This window comes from Cervus elaphus, chromosome 33 (assembly GCF_910594005.1).
Source record: "Cervus elaphus chromosome 33, mCerEla1.1, whole genome shotgun sequence".
In the NCBI taxonomy this organism is placed as follows: Eukaryota; Metazoa; Chordata; class Mammalia; order Artiodactyla; family Cervidae; genus Cervus; species Cervus elaphus.
In genome coordinates this window covers 21,921,634-21,930,208 of record NC_057847.1, presented here as the reverse complement: position 1 = coordinate 21,930,208, position 8,575 = coordinate 21,921,634, and positions in this window count along the sequence as shown.

The following is an 8,575-nucleotide window of genomic DNA, read 5'->3' as shown; positions in this document are numbered from 1 at the left end:
GAATTGACAGGGTGGATGGAATGTTTCCTTCCCATCACTCTGATCCCCTTTCTGTGTTGTTTAGAGATGTGGGGCCATAGTTTGAAACATGGCATCAGTGGGTAAGGTTGTAGGATATCTGGTGTATTATGCCTTGGAAGGGTTTTCGTGGCCTGTGAAACAAGTGCTGTTTGTGCAGTTGAACGTGGCATGCCCCACACCTTGGATCCAGTTGTATGAGGGAGTCAGGCTAAAGCGTTGGAATAGCCCCCTGGAAGGGGTGTGTGTATGTGACTAGTAGAGGTGAAGGGGTGGCAATTTTACCCCACTTAGATTGTTAATTACCACTGGACTCAGCAGGTTCAGAGGAAATGCACGAGGAGGGCTAATAGCCAGCTCGGAGTGTTGATGGCATATCCAGCATTCTTTTAAATGGCCTCCCTGGTAGCTCAGCTGGTAAAGAATCTGCCTGCAATGCAGGAGATCCCAGTTTAATTCCTGGGTTGGGAAGATCTGGAGAAGGGATAGGCTACCCACTCCAGTATTCTTGGGCTTCCCTGGTGACTCAGCTGGTAAAGAATCCGCCTGCAATGTGGGAGACCTGGGTTCCATCCCTGGGTTGGGAAGATCCCCTGGAGAAGGGAAAGGCTACCCACTCCAGTATTCTGGCCTGGAGAATTCAGTCCTATACAGTCCATGGGTTCGCAAAGAATTTGACACAACTCTTTTTGACACGACTCTTTTAAATGTTCCCCTTCAAATACTATTCTCGAATATCAGTGGTAAGAAAAGGCCTTCCATAGATCATTTCAAATGGGCTAAGACAGACCACTCCTGGGGACTAAATGGACCTTTAGTAGTGCAATAAGAAGAAAGTTGGTCCAAGGTTCATGAGTTTCTTGGCAGAGATTTGCTATGGTTTTCTTTAAACTGTGATTCATTTTCTCTACCTTCCTTGAAGACTGGGGCAGCCAAGAGGTGTTTACTTTATAGTGTATCCCTAGGGGCCATAGTAAGTCCCTGTGTGATTTAGGCTATAAAAGAGGGCCTGTTACTCTTCTGGAGGGACTTTGGAAGTCCAAATCAAGGAATTATTTCTTTGAAAAGGGACTTACAGATTTCCATAGCCTTTTCAGATCAGGCGGAGAAGGCTTCAACCCATCCAGTGAAAAGTATCAGAAGATATTTATATCCTGATTGTGGGGGCATTCAAGTAAAGTCTACCTGTCTCCCCCCCAGATATGTTGCTTGGCATTGGATTGGCCTGAGTTATGATGGGGGTATTGAGTGGGTCTGTGGGTTATTCTGGTCACATAAATCACAGGCAAGCGTTACTTGTTTTTCTATTCTTTTAAGCCCCTTCCCTGAGAAAGCCTTTTGTGTCAAGTCCCATAGTGCATCCCTCCCGTAATGGGTGGCATCATGTAAACTCTTTGTTTTCATTGTAGGGACTCAGGAATTAGAACCTTACCCTCCTTTTTATACCAGCCTGTGCTTCCCTTCTCATAGCCCCTTGTTCTTTTGGAGAAAACTGGGGGAGGCTAAAGAGTTCAGGGTGATCAATCACTAGGGCCATAACTTGCTCAGGCTCTTGCAGTTGAGCTGCCTTTTTTGCAATTTGGTAAACTTTGCTGTCTAACCTTGGCTCACAAGAGACCATTTCCTCTGATGGCCCCTACAGTGGTTACCCGGGTTGGGAGCTGCACCCCACCTAAAAGAGCCAGAATCACATCTTTATGTTTTATAGGAGAATTTCTAGTGGTTAACATTCCTCTTTCTTTCCAAATGGTAGTATGAGCATGTAGCATGTGGAACCCATAGTTAGAGTCAGTAGAAGCATTTAATTTCTTATCCTTCACTAACTGCAAAGCTCCCATTAATGAATTAGTTCCACCTCTGTGCTGATGTCTGGGTTGGTGGGGCCTTGGCTTCTGTGACTTGATCTAGACTAGCAATGGCATGCTGCACCTTTCAGGTTCCCATTTCTATAAAACTGCTCCCATCAGTAAACCATTTGACCTCAGGGCTTTGAAGAGATTCATCTAGAAGATCAGATCTGCTGGAGTAAGTTTGTTCTATGGTGTTTATACAATGATGCAGTAAGTCCGCACTCTCAACTACTGGAAGCAGAGTTGCTGGGTCCAGGGTTTGGCACACGTATAAAATAATGTCGAGGGTCTCGTTAGGAGGGCCTGATATCTCGTTAACCTTCCTCCAGTTAACCAATGATGACCTTTGACTTCCAGCACTGACTGTATCTGATAAAGGGTTAGCACATCTAAGTGTTGTCCCAGGGTAAGCTTGGAAGCCTCATTAACCAGCAAGGCTATGGCTGCTATTGCCAGCAGGCAGTTTGGTCATCCAGGGCCACTGTGTCCAGTTGTTTTGAAAAATAAGCCACTGGTCTCTGACGTGGTCCCAGCTTTTGGGTCAGGACTCATAGTACTATCCCCGATCTCTCATGAATGTGTAGGGTAAAGGGCTTGTCCAAAGTTGGAAGTCTCAGTGCTGATGCTCTGCTCACTGCAGTCTTTAGAGTCACTGATGGTTGCTATTTCAATGAAGGGATTCCCTTTCTTCTTCCTTTAGAGCCTCAGAGAGGGGTTTGGCTTTAAGGCCATCATTTGGAACGCAGGTATGACAGAATCCAGTCATCCTGAGAAAGCCTTGGTGTTGCCTTTTTGTGGTTGGAGATCGTAATCACCAGTTGCTCTTTTCTGACCTGTGGCCCCAGAGGTCAAAACAGATCCTAAATATTGAACCCATTGCTATGATATTTGAGCCTTGGTTGATGAGATATATTCCTTTTTTTACCAGAAAATTTAAGACCTTAACAGTATTTTGATCTGAATCTTGTTTGGTTTCAGTACTTATCAATCAGTCATCAACATATTGTAGCAGAGTTCCCTTTTCAAGGATCACATCCCTTGCTAATGCATTTCCAAAAATAATGGGGGCTGTCCTGAGCACCCTGTGGAAGCACTGTCCATGTATATTGGGTAACCTCCAGGGTGTCAGGGTCCCTCCATACAAAGACAAAAAGATATTGGGAGTATGGATGGAGGGGAATACAGAAAAATGCGTCTTTGAGGTACCAAACAGAGAAATACTGAGCGCTCCCCAGCATATGGGTGACAAGGTGTGTGGGTTTGGCATCGTGGGTGAATAGGGATGACTGCCTCCTTCACTGCTCCAAGCCTTACACAAACTGACGATGCTCACCATTAGGCTTCTGAACGGGGAGGATCAGGGTGTTGCAAGGGGATTGGCAGGGCCTAATGAGTCTGCATTTTAGAAATTTGGTGACCAGTGGCTGGATTCCCCTCAGGCTTCTTACTTTCAAGGATATTTTCTCTGGATGTTCCCTCCCAGGCCTTACTCTTATTTCTGTAGAGGAGAACATGTTTTGTCCTGCTTGGCACTGAAGTATCTTAAAACTGCTGTTATCTACTTGCTCTCTAATTTCTTGGGGGATGTCGTAGGAAATATTTTGATGACCAGGAGGTGGGTCATCTGGGGCTGCCAACAGATGCATTCTCTGTTTGAATTCTCTGCCTCTTTGGGCTTCACCCTGTCCTAAGAATATACTAGCTCCTAACTTATTTAGCAAATCTCTCCCAAGGAAGGCATTCTGGCATATACAAAAAGGAGTGAGTAATATTAATGGACCCGACTTCATAGGCAAGGGGAGACATAAATTGCGAGGAACTGGGGCTAGTCAAGTTGCCCCTGGGGCATCCCATAGGAGGGCACTCAGGACGTTCCCCTTCCAGTGACCTCCTTCTGACAAAAGGTACCCTGATCCGGGCCCAGGAAGCTTCTTGGCAGCCTGTCCAACCTTCTCAGCCCCCTGGGGCCCCCTCAAGGTGGTGGATGAGTCAGAGCAGCCAAAAGCTCTGTTTTCTTTATTAGCCTCTTATCCTTATTGGTCTTCTCTGTTAAGTCTTGGTTGTTATAGACCTTGAAGACCTCCTTTATCAAGGCTGACAATGAGGTTTGGGGCTCAGCCTTGAGCTTTCGTATTTTTCTCCTGAGTTGTTGTTGCTGTTCAATCGCTTGGTCATGTCTGAATCTTTGCACCCCATGGACTGCAGCCCACCAGGCTTCCCTGTCCATCACCAGCTCCCAGAGTTTACTCAAACTCATGTCCATTGAGTCAGTGATGCCATCCAACCATCTCATCCTCTGTCATCCCCTTCCCCTCATGCCTTCTATCTTTCCCAGCATCATGGTCTTTTCCAATGAGTCGGCCCTTCCAATCAGGTGGCCAAAGTATTTGAGCTTCAGCTTCAGTCCTTCCAATGAATATTCAGGATTTATTTCCTTTAGGACTGACTGGTTTGATCTCCTTGCTGTCTTGAGGGACTCTCAAGAGCCTTCTCCAACACTACAGTTCAAAAGCATCAATTCTTTGGCACTCAGCCTTCTTTATGGTCCAGTTCTCACATCCATACAGGACTACTGGATAAACCATAGCTTTGACTAGACAGACCTTTGTCAGCAAAGTAATTTCTCTGCTTTTTCAGTTTGTCATAAATTTTCTTCCAAGGAGCAAGCATTTTTTAATTTCATGGCTGCAGTCACCATCTGCAGTGATTTTGGAGCCCAAGAAAATAAACCCTGTCATTGTTTCTGTTTTTTTCCCCATCTATTTGCCATGAAGTAATGGGACCAGATGCCATGATCTTTATTTTTTGAATGTTGAGCTTTAAGCCAGCTTTTTCACTCTCCTCTTTCACTTTCATCAAGAGGCTCTTTAGTTCCTCTTCACTTTCTGCCATAAGGATGGTGTCATCTACATATCTGAGGTTATTGATATTTCTCCTGGCAATCTTGATTCCAGTTTGTGCTTCATCCAGCCCAGCGTTTCTCATGATGTACTCTGCAAATAAGTTAAATAAGCAGAGTGACAAAATACAGCCTTGACGTACTCCTTTCCCAATTTGGAACCAGTCCTTTGTTCCATATCTGGTTCTAACTGTTGCTTCTTGACCTGCATACAGGTTTCTCAGGAGGCAGGTAAGATGGTCTGGTATTCCCATCTCTTTCAGAATTTTCCATAGTTTGTTATGATCCACACAGTCAAAGGCTTTAGTGTAGTCAATAAAGCAGAAGTAGATGTTTTTCTGGAATTCCCTTGCTTTTTCTATGTTCCAATGAATGGCAATTTGATCGCTGGTTCCTCTGCCTTTCCTAACTCAAGCTTGTACATCAGCAAGTTCTCAGTTCACATACTGTTGAAACTTGGCCTGGAGAATTTTGAGCATTACTTTGCTAGCATGTGAAATGAGTGCAATTGTGCAGTAGTTTGAACATTTCTTTGGCATTGTCTTTCTTTGGAATTGAATGAAAACTGACCTTTTGATTGAATGAAAACTCAGAGTTTTCCCAATTTGCTGGCATATTGAGTGTAGCACTTTCACAGCATCGTCTTTTAGGATTTGAAATAGCTCAGCTGGAATTCCGTCACATCCACTAGCTTTGCTAGTGGTGATGCTTCCTAAGGTCCACTTACCTTTGCACTCCAGGATGTCTGGCTCTAGGTGAGTGATCACACCATTGTGGTTATCTGCGTGGTTAAGAATCTTATTTGTATAGTTCCTTGTGTATTCTTGCCACTTCTTAATATCTTCTGCTTCTGTTAGGTCCATACCGTTTCTGTCCTTTATTGTGCCCATCTTTGCATGAAATGTTCCCTTGGTATCTCTAATATTCTTTAAGAGATCTCTAGTCTTTCCCACTCTATTGTTTTTCTGTATTTTTTTGCACTGTTCACTTAGAAAGGCTTTCTTATCTCTGTTATTCTTTGGAACTCTGCATTCAGATGGATATATCTTTCCTTTTCTCCCTTGCCTTTCACATCTCTTCTCTCAGCTATTTGTAAGTACTCCTTAGACAACCATTTGATAAGAGGCATGGCCAGCAGTGATCTCCCTTCTGTGGACTGAGGGTGTATATTCATGTACCAGCTGGCTCAGGAAGATGGCGGCTTTCCATCTTTCTTCTCTGTAGCCTCTTAGAACCTAGTTTACAGACTTTACCATACATACATACTTACATACATACTTAGAACCTAGTTTACAGACTTTACCATACATACATACATACATACATACTTAGAACCTAGTTTACAGACTTTACCATACATACATACATACTTAGAACCTAGTTTACAGACTTTACCATACATACATACATACATATATACATACATACATACTTAGAACCTAGTTTACAGACTTTACCATACATACATACATACATACTTAGAACCTAGTTTACAGACTTTACCATACATACATACATACATACATACATACTTAGAACCTAGTTTACAGACTTTACCATACATACATACATACATACATACATACATACTTAGAACCTAGTTTACAGACTTTACCATACATACATACATACATGCATACATACATACATACATACTTAGAACCTAGTTTACAGACTTTACCATACATACATACATACATACATATATACTTAGAACCTAGTTTACAGACTTTACCATACATACATACATACATACATACATACATACTTAGAACCTAGTTTACAGACTTTACCATACATACATACATACATACTTAGAACCTAGTTTACAGACTTTACCATACATACATACATACATACATACTTAGAACCTAGTTTACAGACTTTACCATACATACATACATACATACATACATACTTAGAACCTAGTTTACAGACTTTACCATACATACATACATACATACATACATACTTAGAACCTAGTTTACAGACTTTACCATACATACATACATACATACATACATACATACTTAGAACCTAGTTTACAGACTTTACCATACATACATACATACATACTTAGAACCTAGTTTACAGACTTTACCATACATACATACATACATATATACATACATACTTAGAACCTAGTTTACAGACTTTACCATACACTTTTTCATTCCTTCTGATAGACAAGTAACATGTCTCATCCTAGCCTGGCCTACATGATCTTCATAGTCCCAGCGTGGGTCATGTTCTGGGACTGCATCCTCACTCCCCTGATAAATTTGCTGATGTGGGTTGGAGGCCAGTAGGCCATCTGCATGTTCCCTGGCGTTTCTCAGTATATGCTCAGGTTGCAGCAGTGGGCCCGGATAACCATGATGTTCTGCCAGGTGAGAGTATGTCAACCCCGGCCTGACAAATTTGTTCCTAAACTTGTCAGGGTTCTCTGAGAACCTGCCAAATCTCTACTTACAGATTCCCAAGTCTCCCACTGAGAAAGGGACGCACATTCTAGCTACTTCCTGAAGGGCGTAAAGGCTTTGTGGGACAAAAGTGGGGGTTAACTTTGAACCTGATCAGAGCTCCAATCCAAATGGGGGCACTGATTTGGGGGTTTCTGATTTGACAGGGTGGTAAGGTGGGAGTCCAGGAGCTGAAGGAGATAGTGAAGGGGAAGAAAAAGGAGCTTAAGAAGGAGGCTCAGCATGCCAATGACTAATTAAAAGAGACTGGAAGGGGGGATCTGTGAGAAGGTCTGGCTCCCTATCTTTGGGAACAACATAGGCCTAGAGGCTCCACACCCATGATAAAAATCCCTCAGGCCTGAGTCTCGATAAAGTATAAAGGTCTGCACACATGGGATCTTTCTCCATTTTGGGGACTGCTTACAAAATAGATCCAGTAGTAAAATGGTGTTAAGAGATCCAACTGATCATTGGAGCTGGGTGATGGATACATAGGAGTTCATTATACTATTCTTTTAAAAAGATTTTTATTTTTTTCTGTTGAAGTATAGTTGATTTGTAGCATGCATCGATTTCTGCTGTGCAGCATGGTGGTTCAGTTGTACGTGTATATATATTCTTTTTTGTATTCTTTTCCACTGTTTTTCACAGAATATGGAGTGTGGCTCCTTGGGCTGCATGATGGGGCCTTGTCACTATCCATTCTCACTATACTATTCTGTTTATTTGTATACATTTGAACTTTTCCATGACAAAAGTGCTTTCCTTAAAAAAGCAAAGCTGTGAGAGATGTACAATGTGGTATCATTTATATCAAGCTTGAAAACATAAACAGAAAAGTAGACTGTTTATAGATTTATACTTTTGTGGTAAATGCTTAAAACAAAACACGTGGAAATCATAACAGCTGATTTGACCTTAGTGGTTACTATTGAATGGCAAGAAAAGAAGGATTCAAAAGCCTTTATAATATTCTGTGTATTTATTGGGGCTTCCCAGGTGGTTCAGTGGTAAAGAATCTGCCTGCAATGTAGCAGACACAGGTTTGATCCCTGTATTTTGGGAAGCTACCCTGGAGAATGAAATGGCAAACTATTTCAGTATCCTTGCCTGGGAAATCCCATGGACAGAGGAGCCTGGCAGGCTACAGTCCATGGGGTCTGAGTGACTCAACAACAACATTTTCATTAAGTTAATTCTCTGTTTAAAAAAAACCAGGACAACATAGTTAAGGGATCCATTCTGTGACCACTTCTCCTGGTCACCCAGTGCATATTGGCACCAGGCTGCACTGTAAAAGAAAATCAGTTTATTTCTTTTTAAACTGTGTTATTGAAACTGTC